This window comes from Mustela nivalis, assembly GCF_964662115.1.
Source record: "Mustela nivalis genome assembly, chromosome: X".
NCBI classification, from domain to species: Eukaryota; Metazoa; Chordata; class Mammalia; order Carnivora; family Mustelidae; genus Mustela; species Mustela nivalis.
Genome location: NC_139040.1, coordinates 75,193,766 through 75,204,625, shown reverse-complemented (window position 1 = coordinate 75,204,625; position 10,860 = coordinate 75,193,766). Strand labels below are relative to the sequence as shown.

The 10,860-nt window shown below is 41.3% G+C and overlaps 1 long non-coding RNA gene across 1 annotated transcript in view; it reads right to left on the bottom strand.

Annotated features, from left to right (window-relative positions):
* Window positions 1–7,051: 7,051 nt before the first annotated feature.
* LOC309855551 overlaps window positions 7,052–10,860 on the bottom strand; it is a 174,257-nt gene continuing 170,448 nt past the window's right edge. The window contains exon 2 of the long non-coding RNA XR_014306853.1: window positions 7,052–7,207. This is a non-coding gene — a long non-coding RNA (uncharacterized lncRNA). The remainder of the gene's footprint in view (window positions 7,208–10,860) is intronic.

Here is a 10,860-nt window from a genome sequence, read left to right as displayed (position 1 = left end):
AGAAGGAACCATGCTGAGAAACAGCCCAAAGGCCTGGAATGCCTGTGAGCTCAAGGATTTTGTTGCACTGTGTCTGTAAATATAAAGGATAAGGTTGGAAATGTGCCCTGTGTTCAGATCATAAAGGAGCCTGTGTCCCAGGTTAAAGATTAAGAATCATGTGCCTCTTTGAAACCTTTAGAATTTGGCTTTAGTAATCATTAATCAGAACTAAAGTCAAATTCAGGAAGGAAATAAAAATCTATCTCTCACTGTCCTTCATCTAACCTATTTTGACCTTCAAGTCCTATTTCAGAAGTGTGAAACACAATACCTGGCTGAATGATGGAATAAAGTTTCAAGTTAGACAACATAATTATTGTGTTGTTAAAATCCATTAATCATAGAGAGTCCACATCCACCCTCTTGATTATTAAACAATAGAAATATTGAAAGATTGACCTCCTATTCAAACAAAAAGAAAAATGACAGCTTCTCGCAAGAAATCATGTACTGGCATTTATTGTCAGGGGTCTGCAGAAAATAGATATTCCAAGGAAATATTAATGTCAAAAATTTTATTTAAAACTATTAGTGCCATTTATCTGAGAGCATATGTGGGTGTATGAACACATATCAATTTATCTTTTGATCTCTCTCTCTCTCTCTTTATCTCTTTCACTCACTTTCCTTCTTTACTGTCTTGGTATCCACCTCTCTCACTGGTAAAAACTACCTCAACATTCCTCTGCGAATGTTTGTCCTTCATCAACTTACTCTGGCTTCAGTCCACATAGATGGAATTTCATGAATTTGCAGAATGTGCTCCTATGTTGTGTTTGATATTTTTGTTTCCTATTTTGCAATAAAACTTCTCTTGAGAGACAACCTGACAGGCTCAACAGTTAATGAATCATAAGTTTATTTTTACTGCTCCAACTTCTTTTCATCTGTTATTTACTTTCTGTTTTCCTCTCTATTATAGACAAGCCTCACTTCATTTCAATATTCACATGCATCTGGTTCTCTGCCACTGTCCCCAGCCCCAGATCTACTCTACTTCACCTCTCAATTCATCCTCAGTCCTTAACTAAGAGAAAGTGTTTCATGAGTTTCCCCTGAAACCAGTTTGGAGTTTTTTTAACTACTGAAAATCTTTCTTTATCTCAACATTTTTAAAAGATTTATTTAATACTTTGAGAGGAAAATAGAGAAGGCACACTGAGGGAGAGGGGGAGGAAAAATCAGACTCCCCACTAAGCAGGGAGCCCCATGCAGAGATTCCGTGTTCTCTCTTCTGTGCACTAAATGGTCTGGGCAGGTTCTCTTCCTGCCGGAGGTCTGACCCATAGTACTCATGACCAGGGAATTAAGTATGTCTAAGTTTAGGCCCATTTGCCTATACTATAGATCTAGTTATATTACCAAGTCACTTCACCAGTAATGGAGGTGGTATTTTAATTTCCATTTTACCGACACTTTGTCTGCTTCTCAGCTTTAGAGGGAAACATAAGAGTATTATTTATAAGACCATCACTACAAGTTCAAAAAATAAAAAAGACCTTTGCAATCTTAAGAGCTTTTGCTAAACTGAATGTTAGTAACTTATTCACTATTTTCAATCCTTTCAGATAAGCAAGAGTACATTTTTTAAAGTTTTTATTTAAATTCCAGTTAAAATACAGTGTAATATTAGTTTAAGGTGTACAATTTAGTGATTCAACATTTACATCCAACAACCGGTACTCATCACAATTGTCCTCCTTACAGTCCTTCACCTATTTAACCCTTCCCCCTACCCAACCCCCTGCTAGTGACCATCAGTTTGTTCTCTATAGTCTGTTCCTTGGTTTTCCTCTCTTTTTCTCCCCTTTGATCATTTGTTTTGTTTCTTAAATTCCACATATGAGTGAAATCATATGGTATTTGTCTTCCTCTGACTGACTTATTTTGCTTAGTATTATACTCCCTAGCTCCACCCACACTGTTGCAGATGACAAGATTTATTATTTTCTATGGCTGGGTAGCATTCCATTAAAGATACATATATGGATATTACCACATCTTCTCTATCCATTTATAAATGGACATTTGGGTCCTTTCCATAATTCGGATATTGTTGAAAATGTTGCTGTAAATATCAGGTTTCATGTACCCCTTTGAGTAAGTATTTTTGTATCCTTTGGGCAAATACCTAGTAATAGTAGTTGCTAGGTAGTAGGACAATTCTATTTTTAACTTTTTGAGGAAACTCCATACTGTTTTCCAGAATGGCTGTACTAGTTCTCATTCCCACCAATAGTGTAATAAGGTTTTCCTTTCTCTGCATCCTCTCCAACACCCTTCGTTTCTTGTGCTGTTAATTTTAGGCAATCTGACTAGTGTAAGGTTATATCTCACCATGGTTTTGATTTGTATTTCCCTGATGATGAATGATGCTAAGCATCTTTTCATGTGTCTGTTAGTCATCTGGATGTCTTCTTTGGAAAAATGCCTATTCATGTCTTCTGCCTATTTTTTAAAAAAATATTTTATTTATTTATTTGACAGACAGAGATTACAAGAAGGCAGAGAGGCAGGAAGAGGGAGAGGAAGAAGCAGACCCCCTGCGCAGCAGAGAGCCCAATGTGGGGCTCCATCCTACGACCCTGAGATCATGACCTAGCTGAAGGCAGAGGCTATAACCCACTGAGCCACCCAGGTACCCATGCCTTGTTTTTTTTTTTTTTTTTTTTTTTTTTTTACTGGAGTGTCTTGCAGGTGTTGAGTTTTAGAAGTTCTTTATAGATTTTGAATATTAATCTTTTAATAGATATGTCATTTTCAAATATCTTCTCCTGTTGCACAGATTGCTTTTTAATTTTGTTGATTGCATCCTTTGCTTTGCAGAGTTTTTTAGTTTTCTTTTGTTTTTGATTTTAATTTTAATGAAGTCCCAATTCTTTTTTTTTTTAATTTTTTATTTTTTATAAACATATATTTTTATCCCCGGGGGTACAGGTCAGTGAATCACCAGGTTTACAAACTTCACAGCACTCACCAAAGCACATACCCTCCCCAATGTCCATAATCCCACCCCCTTCTCCCAACCCCCCTCCCCCCAGCAACCCTCAGTTTGTTTTGTGAGATTAAGAGTCACTTATGGTTTGTCTCCCTCCCAATCCCATCTTGTTTCATTGATTCTTCTCCTACCCACTTAAGCCCCCATGTTGCATCACCACTTCCTCATATCAGGGAGATCATATGATAGTTGCCTTTCTCTGCTTGACTTATTTCGCTAAGCATGATACGCTCTAGTTCCATCCATGTTGTCGCAAATGGCAAGATTTCATATCGTTTGATGGCTGCATAGTATTCCATTGTGTATATATAACACATCTTCTTGATCCATTCATCTGTTGATGGACATCTAGGTTCTTTCCATAGTTTGGCTATTGGGGACATTGCTGCTATAAACATTCGGGTGTACGTGCCCCTTTGGATCACTACGTTTGTATCTTTAGGGTAAATGCCCAATAGTGCAATTGCTGGGTCATAGGGCAGTTCTATTTTCAACATTTTTGGAACCTCCATGCTGTTTTCCAGAGTGGCTGCACCAGCTTGCATTCCCACCAACAGTGTAGGAGGGTTCCCCTTTCTCCGCATCCTCGCCAGCATCTGTCATTTCCTGACTTGTTGATTTTAGCCATTCTGACTGGTGTGAGGTGATATCTCATTGTGGTTTTGATTTGTATTTCCCTGATGCCGAGTGATATGGAGCACTTTTTCATGTGTCTGTTGGCCATCTGGATGTCTTCTTTGCAGAAATGTCTGTTCATGTCCTCTGCCCATTTCTGGATTTGATTATTTGTTCTTTGGGTGTTGAGTTTGCTAAGTTCATTATAGATTCTGGACACTAGTCCTTTATCTGATATGTCGTTTGCAAATATCTTCTCCCATTCTGTCAGTTGTCTTTTGATTTTGTTAACTGTTTTCTTTGCTGTGAAAAAGCTTTTGATCTTGATGCAATCCCAATAGTTCATTTTTGCCATTGCTTCCCTTGTCTTTGGCATTGTTCCTTGGAAGATGTTGCTGCGGCTGAGGTAGAAGCGGTTGCTGCCTGTGTTCTCCTCAAGGATTTTGATGGATTCCTTTCGTACATTGAGGTCCTTCATCCATTTTGAGTCTATTTTTGTGTGTAGTGTAAGGAAATGGTCCAATTTCATTTTTCTGCATGTGGCTGTCCAATTTTCCCAGCACCATTTATTGAAGAGGCTGTCATTTTCCATTGGACATTCTTTCCTGCTTTGTCGAAGATTAGTTGACCATAGATTTGAGGGTCTATTTCTGGGCTCTCTATTCTGTTCCATTGATCTATGTGTCTGTTTTTGTGCCAGTACCATGCTGTCTTGATGATGACAACTTTGTAATAGAGCTTGAAGTCCGGAATTGTGATGCCACCAACGTTGGCTTTCTTTTTCAATATCCCTTTGGCTATTCGAGGTCTTTTCTGGTTCCATATAAATTTTAGCATTATTTGTTCCATTTCTTTGAAAAAGATGGATGGTACTTTGATAGGAATTGCATTAAATGTGTAGATTGCTTTAGGTAGCATAGACATTTTCACAATATTTTTCCTTCCAATCCAGGAGCATGGAACATTTTTCCATTTCTTTGTGTCTTCCTCAATTTCTTTCATGAGTACTTTATAGTTTTCTGAGTATAGATTCTGTGCCTCTTTGGTTAGGTTTATTCCTAGGTATCTTATGGTTTTGGGTGCAATTGTAAATGGGATTGACTCCTTAATTTCTCTTTCTTCTGTCTTGCTGTTGGTGTAGAGAAATGCAACTGATTTCTGTGCATTGATTTTATATCCTGACACTTTACTGAATTCCTGTATAAGGTCTAGCAGTTTTGGAGTGGAGTCTTTTGGGTTTTCCACATATAGTATCATATCATCTGCGAAGAGTGATAATTTGACTTCTTCTTTGCCGATTTGGATGCCTTTAATTTCCTTTTGTTGTCTGATTGCTGAGGCTAGGACCTCTAGTACTATGTTGAATAGCAGTGGTGATAATGGTCATCCCTGCCGTGTTCCTGACCATAGCGGAAAAGCTTTCAGTTTTTCTCCATCGAGAATGATATTTGCGGTGGGTTTTTCATAGATGGCTTTGATGATATTGAGGTATGTGCCCTCTATCCCTACACTTTGAAGACTTTTGATCTGGAAGTGATGCTGTACTTTGTCTAATGCTATTTCAGTATCTATTGAGAGTATCATATGGTTCTTGTTCTTTCTTTTATTGATGTGTTGTATCACATTGACTGATTTGCGGATGTTGAACCAACCTTGCAGCCCTGGAATAAATCCCACTTGGTCGTGGTGAATAATCCTTTTAATGTACTGTAGAATCCTATTGGCTAGTATTTTCTTGAGTATTTTTGCATCTGTGTTCATCAAGGATATTGGTCTATAGCTCTCTTTTTTGCTGGGATCCTTGTCTGGTTTTGGGATTAAGGTGATGCTGGCCTCATAAAATGAGTTTGGAAGTTTTCCTTCCATTTCTATTTTTTGGAACAGTTTCAGGAGAATAGGAATTAGTTCTTCTTTAAATGTTTGGTAGAATTCCCCCGGGAAGCCATCTGGCCCTGGGCTTTTGTTTGTTTGGAGATTTTTAATGACTGTTTCAATCTCCTTACTGGTTATGGGTCTGTTCAGGATTTCTATTACTTCCTGGTTCAGTTGTGGTAGTTTCTATGTTTCTAGGAATGCATCCATTTCTTCCAGATTGTCAAATTTATTGGCGTAGAGTTGCTCATAGTATGTTCTTATAATAGTTTGTATTTCTTTGGTGTTAGTTGTGATCTCTCCTCTTTTGTTCATGATTTTATTTATTTGGGTCCTTTCTCTTTTCTTTTTGATAAGTTGGGCCAGGGGTTTATCAATTTTATTAATTCTTTCAAGGAACCAGCTCCTAGTTTCATTGATTTGTTCTATTGTTTTTTTGGTTTCTATTTCATTGATTTCTGCTCTGATCTTTATGATTTCTCTTCTCCTGCTGGGCTTAGGCTTTCTTTCTTGTTCTTTCTCTAGCTCTTTTAGGTGTAGAGTTAGGTTGTGTACCTGAGACCTTTCTTGTTTCTTGAGAAAGGCTTGAACCGCTATATATTTTCCTCTCAGGACTGCCTTTGTTGTGTCCCACAGATTTTGAACCATTGTATTTTCATTATCATTTGTTTCCATGATTTTTTTCAATTCTTCTTTAATTTCCCGGTTGACCCATTCATTCTTTAGAAGGATGCTGTTTAGTCTCCATGTATTTGGGTTCTTTCCAAACTTCCCTTTGTGGTTGAGTTCTAGCTTTAGAGCATTGTGGTCTGAAAATATGCAGGGAATGATCCCAATCTTTTGATACTGGTTGAGTCCTGTTTTAGGACCGAGGATGTGATCTATTCTGGAGAATGTTCCATGTTCACTAGAGAAGAGTGTGTATTCTGTTGCTTTGGGATGAAATGTTCTGAATATATCTGTGTTGTCCATCTGGTCCAGTGTGTCATTTAAGGCCTTTATTTCCTTGCTGATCTTTTGCTTGGATGATCTCTCCATTTCAGTGAGGGGTGTCGCTCTCGGCCCGCAAGAACGACCCGCAGACGAGGTGAGTGGCAAGCTTCTTTATTGATAATTACCGCCGGGACTCTGGGTCAGTCTAAGACCCCCAGTATATACCCACCGAGTACAAACTATATCCAATAAGAGTACACCACGGCTAACATAACTACCAATCAGAAGGGCTACCTATGACATTATCTGTGTGCATGCGGCGCGCTCATGAGCACCTACGTGACTCCATAGGTTTCCATGGCTCCCCAGACCATGTGCCTCTCCCAGGACTCCTGGTATCCATCAAACGTCACCCGTGAAAGCACTCACATTCCTTAAGTTAATCTATAGTCTTTACTCCTAGGCCCCGCTTGGTACCGGACTCCTTGCATTCCTAGGGTCAATCGGTTACATCCCTCACTCCTCAGGCCTCGCTTAGTACGTGACTCCTTGTTTCTGCTGCATGGCTCCCCACAGCTCCCCCTTTTTGTATTTTTATATGGCAGGGATCGTGCCTGTCTTAGGTTGCCAATCCTCAGCACACATGCTTACCCGTCATCGGGTACTCCCCCTAGCCGAGGAGCCCCTGTCTTAGGTTGCTATGGTGAGGGATCAGTCTTACCCGTCTTTGACTACCGATCCAGCATGCTAAGCCATATCTGGGGGGAGGTGCTAGCCTCCAGAGCCACCATGGCCATGTCTGCCATGTTAATCAGCAGCTACAGCTTTAAGAACATTTGAGTCACACTCATTAGGCTTGTTCGTTTGTCTAGCCTGAGGAGGAGTACTATAAAGTTCTTATTACTAATACCAGGGTCAAAAGGCATCTAGGTGATAACTAAGGCCGTTCTTTGAGTTTGCCACGAGTGGCCCGTTGTTGATTACGTACGACAGCTCTTAGCTTGTAAATTTCCACAAGCATAAATTTAGCCGCACAGGGCAAAAGGCACATAAGAATAACGATTATCACTAATACGCCTATAATAGTTCCTATAACATACCATACATGCGTCAGGGAAGGGAAGTGAGAGAACAAGGAATTTACAAAGTTTTCAGCAAGTTGTGCCACAGTCAGTTTAGCACTTGGAGCTTCCCCTATATCCAAAATCTCTTGATGCAATTGTAACAGGTCAAGGGATAGATTAGAATTCGACCATACCCCCTCAAGATGGCGCTGCACGCGATCCCAGGAAGTCTCAGAAATGTTATACCTTTTAGGAGTCACACAAATCCAGTGATAATCACTGTGACACTGAATTCTGGTACGCAACTTCAAACTCTGAATTTCCTCCCCTAAGAACCTCACAGCATCGTAAAGGGCGTTTAGTCTGGTTTCAATCCTTTTATCTATGTTTTCCTGAGTCCCCATTGCTAGTGAGGTATTGTGCGCAAGCTGATCCACCGTATCTGCAGTGTATACCGTTTGAGCTAAGGATACAGATGCTGTTGTAGCTGTAGCAATTAAGGTTATTAATGAGGCTATTCCAAGCACCAACAGCCCTAGCTCCCGCCTAGGTCGACTCAGGGCAGAATGTACACGCTTCCATAACTCCAAGCCAGGATTAGAGTACCAAGATTTAGAGACATTGACTGGGATCATAATAAATGGAGGCTGTTTGACCACTAATACACTATCATTTGGAGATATACCCTGAACACAATTGGTTAGAGTACAGTTATAGCAGGAAAGATAATAAGTAGCCTTTTCTTTTTTCACAGTAAGATTTCCCACAATTAGCATAAAGGGATGAGGCACACAGGCTTGAGGGTGTCTGAAATCCTGCCCAATATATTGATAACCAAATATAGTCTCCGCATCACTAGTTTGTAAGACATAGCGAAGCGCGCCTCCAAAAGCAGCAATGAGTTTCCAAATCTCAGTTTGCACTGGATATCCACGCTTGGGAGCGAGAATTGGGGGTATCTTAGGGCGACATTCAGGGCATTCCGGTGGCGTTATAGGCCCCCAGTCCCATAGCTTGAAACCATCTTTTAACGGGTACTTAGTAGCCTCTCGTCCTATACAAAGCCTCCAGGGCACCCCGATCCCCATGGCTATACTTAAGTTAGCTGCGCAACGTGGAATGTCTTGTGGGGCAACACCAGACGACACTCTGGTGCCATAGGTGGCGTTAGGGCCGACTATCATGACGTCACCATAACTAGATCGTGGGGCTACACGTAAACAATATGACATTTTGCGTTTCATAGTAAAACATATAGGATAAACATCAGAATAACCCTTGTAGGATATGGCAGCTTGTTGTGGCTGGAGATGAACAGAGGAGGGAAGGCCCAACAAAACAGTGTCGTTAACATATACAGGAATAGAACTCATATCCCATCCCACAGGCTGCAACAGGGGTGGGTCAGGGACATACGCCCAATACAATGCGCCCTGGGCCGCCAATATCTGTGTAAGAATGAGCGTTAGTAATAGACATGAGTCCAGGTGAGAGAAATGCATTCTATGCTGAGCCATTCGAAGAGGAGCCTGAAGCTGGGCGGCTTCTTGTCTCGGCCACAGTTGCATTGTCTGCGCTTTCATGGGGACAGGCTGCAGGACGGTCGTCGTCACTGTCATCCGCAGTAGCAGCATCTTCCACAGGTTCCACGGCCACCAGCCTGGTGAGACGTTCCGGTACCCAGAGTGGAGTGGGCGCATCCTGTGGAAAAACACAAAGAGAACCTCGGTGCCACCGGAGCACCGGGTCAGGGCCCTTCCACGAACCAGTAAGGACATCCTTCCACTTCACCATAGATTGCTGCGTTTTCTGTTGACCCCAATGGCGCTCCGCGGCTGAAATGCCATCCTTGTCAAGCGTAAGAAAATTTAAAATAAAAGTGGTCAAGTTGGTAAGGTCTGTAGGTGTGTGATACTCCTCTCCTATTCCCCCTTTTTGTATTTTTTGCAAGGTAGTTTTAAAGGTCAGGTGAGTGCGCTCTATGACGCCTTGGCCTCGAGGGTTATAAGGAATGCCTGTAACATGGTGAATATTATAACAGGCTAGAAAGTTTGAAAAGCTTTTAGAAGTATAAGCAGGAGCCTTGTCTGTTTTTAACTGTTTAGGCACTCCCCAGCAGGCAAAGCTGCGCAGGCAATGAGATATCACGTTTTTAACATTTTCTCCTCGCAGGGGGGTTGCACTAACGACCCCTGAGCAAGTATCCACACTCACATGAACGTATTTTTGTTGCCCAAAGGAAGGTATATGTGTTACATCCATTTGCCACAAATGGTTAGGCAATAGCCCTTTAGGGTTTACCCCTAAGGAGGGCATGGGCAAGTGCACCACACAATTGCCACAAGACTTTACGATATCTCGTGCGTCAGCTCTGGAGATGTGAAAGCGTGCCTTTAATGTTTGGGCATTCACATGCCATTTATCATGATATCTTTTAGCATCTTCTAGAGCACTACAAACATAAAAGCGCGCAGCTGCATCAGCCATTCGGTTTCCCTCAGCCATAGGTCCTGGAAGGTCTGAGTGTGCTCTAAGATGTCCAATATAAAAAGGGGCACCACGGGAGAGTATAAGATGTTGCAATTCAGCCAGCAGGGAGGAAATTTCTGACTGGCTGGCTGAGATAATAGCAGTTTCGATAGACCTGGTGGCTGCAACTGCATATTTGCTATCTGAGATAATATTAATAGGTTGATTTAGAAACCTTTGTAAAACACACATAATCACCAACAATTCTGTTCTCTGAGCTGAAGTCGAGGGCACAACAACAGGAATTATTTTTCCTTCTACCACATAGGCGCCAGTTCCTAATTTACTGCCATCTGTAAATACTGTGAGGGCCCCGATTAATGGCTCCAATCGACAGGATTTAGGCCAAATAAGGGGTGTATTCTTATAAAACTCAATGAGAGGGTGTGAGGGATAATGATTATCAAACGTAACAGGATAAGCAACTGTTAGAATGGCCCAATCGTCATTTTCATGTGTTAAAATGCTTATTTGGGTTTTATCATAAGGGATTATACAAACATCGGGCAGTTTCCCGAGGACCTGTATGCTGGCTTTAAAGTCTTTATTTGCCACCGTAGCTACAGCCGTAGCATACGGGGTGATGACGCGGCTAAGATTATGGGGTAGATAAATCCATAGTAGGGGTCCTCCTTGCCATAAGGAGCCCGTGGGTGATCCAGGGGATGGGATAATTATGACACTTATAGGCTTTTCCGGGTCACATCTATCTGCTGCTGTTAAAGCTAGTCTGCTTTCAACTAACTGTAATGATTTAATAGCAGCTGGAGTGAGTACTCTTGGGGAGTCCAATGCAGGGTCCCCAGG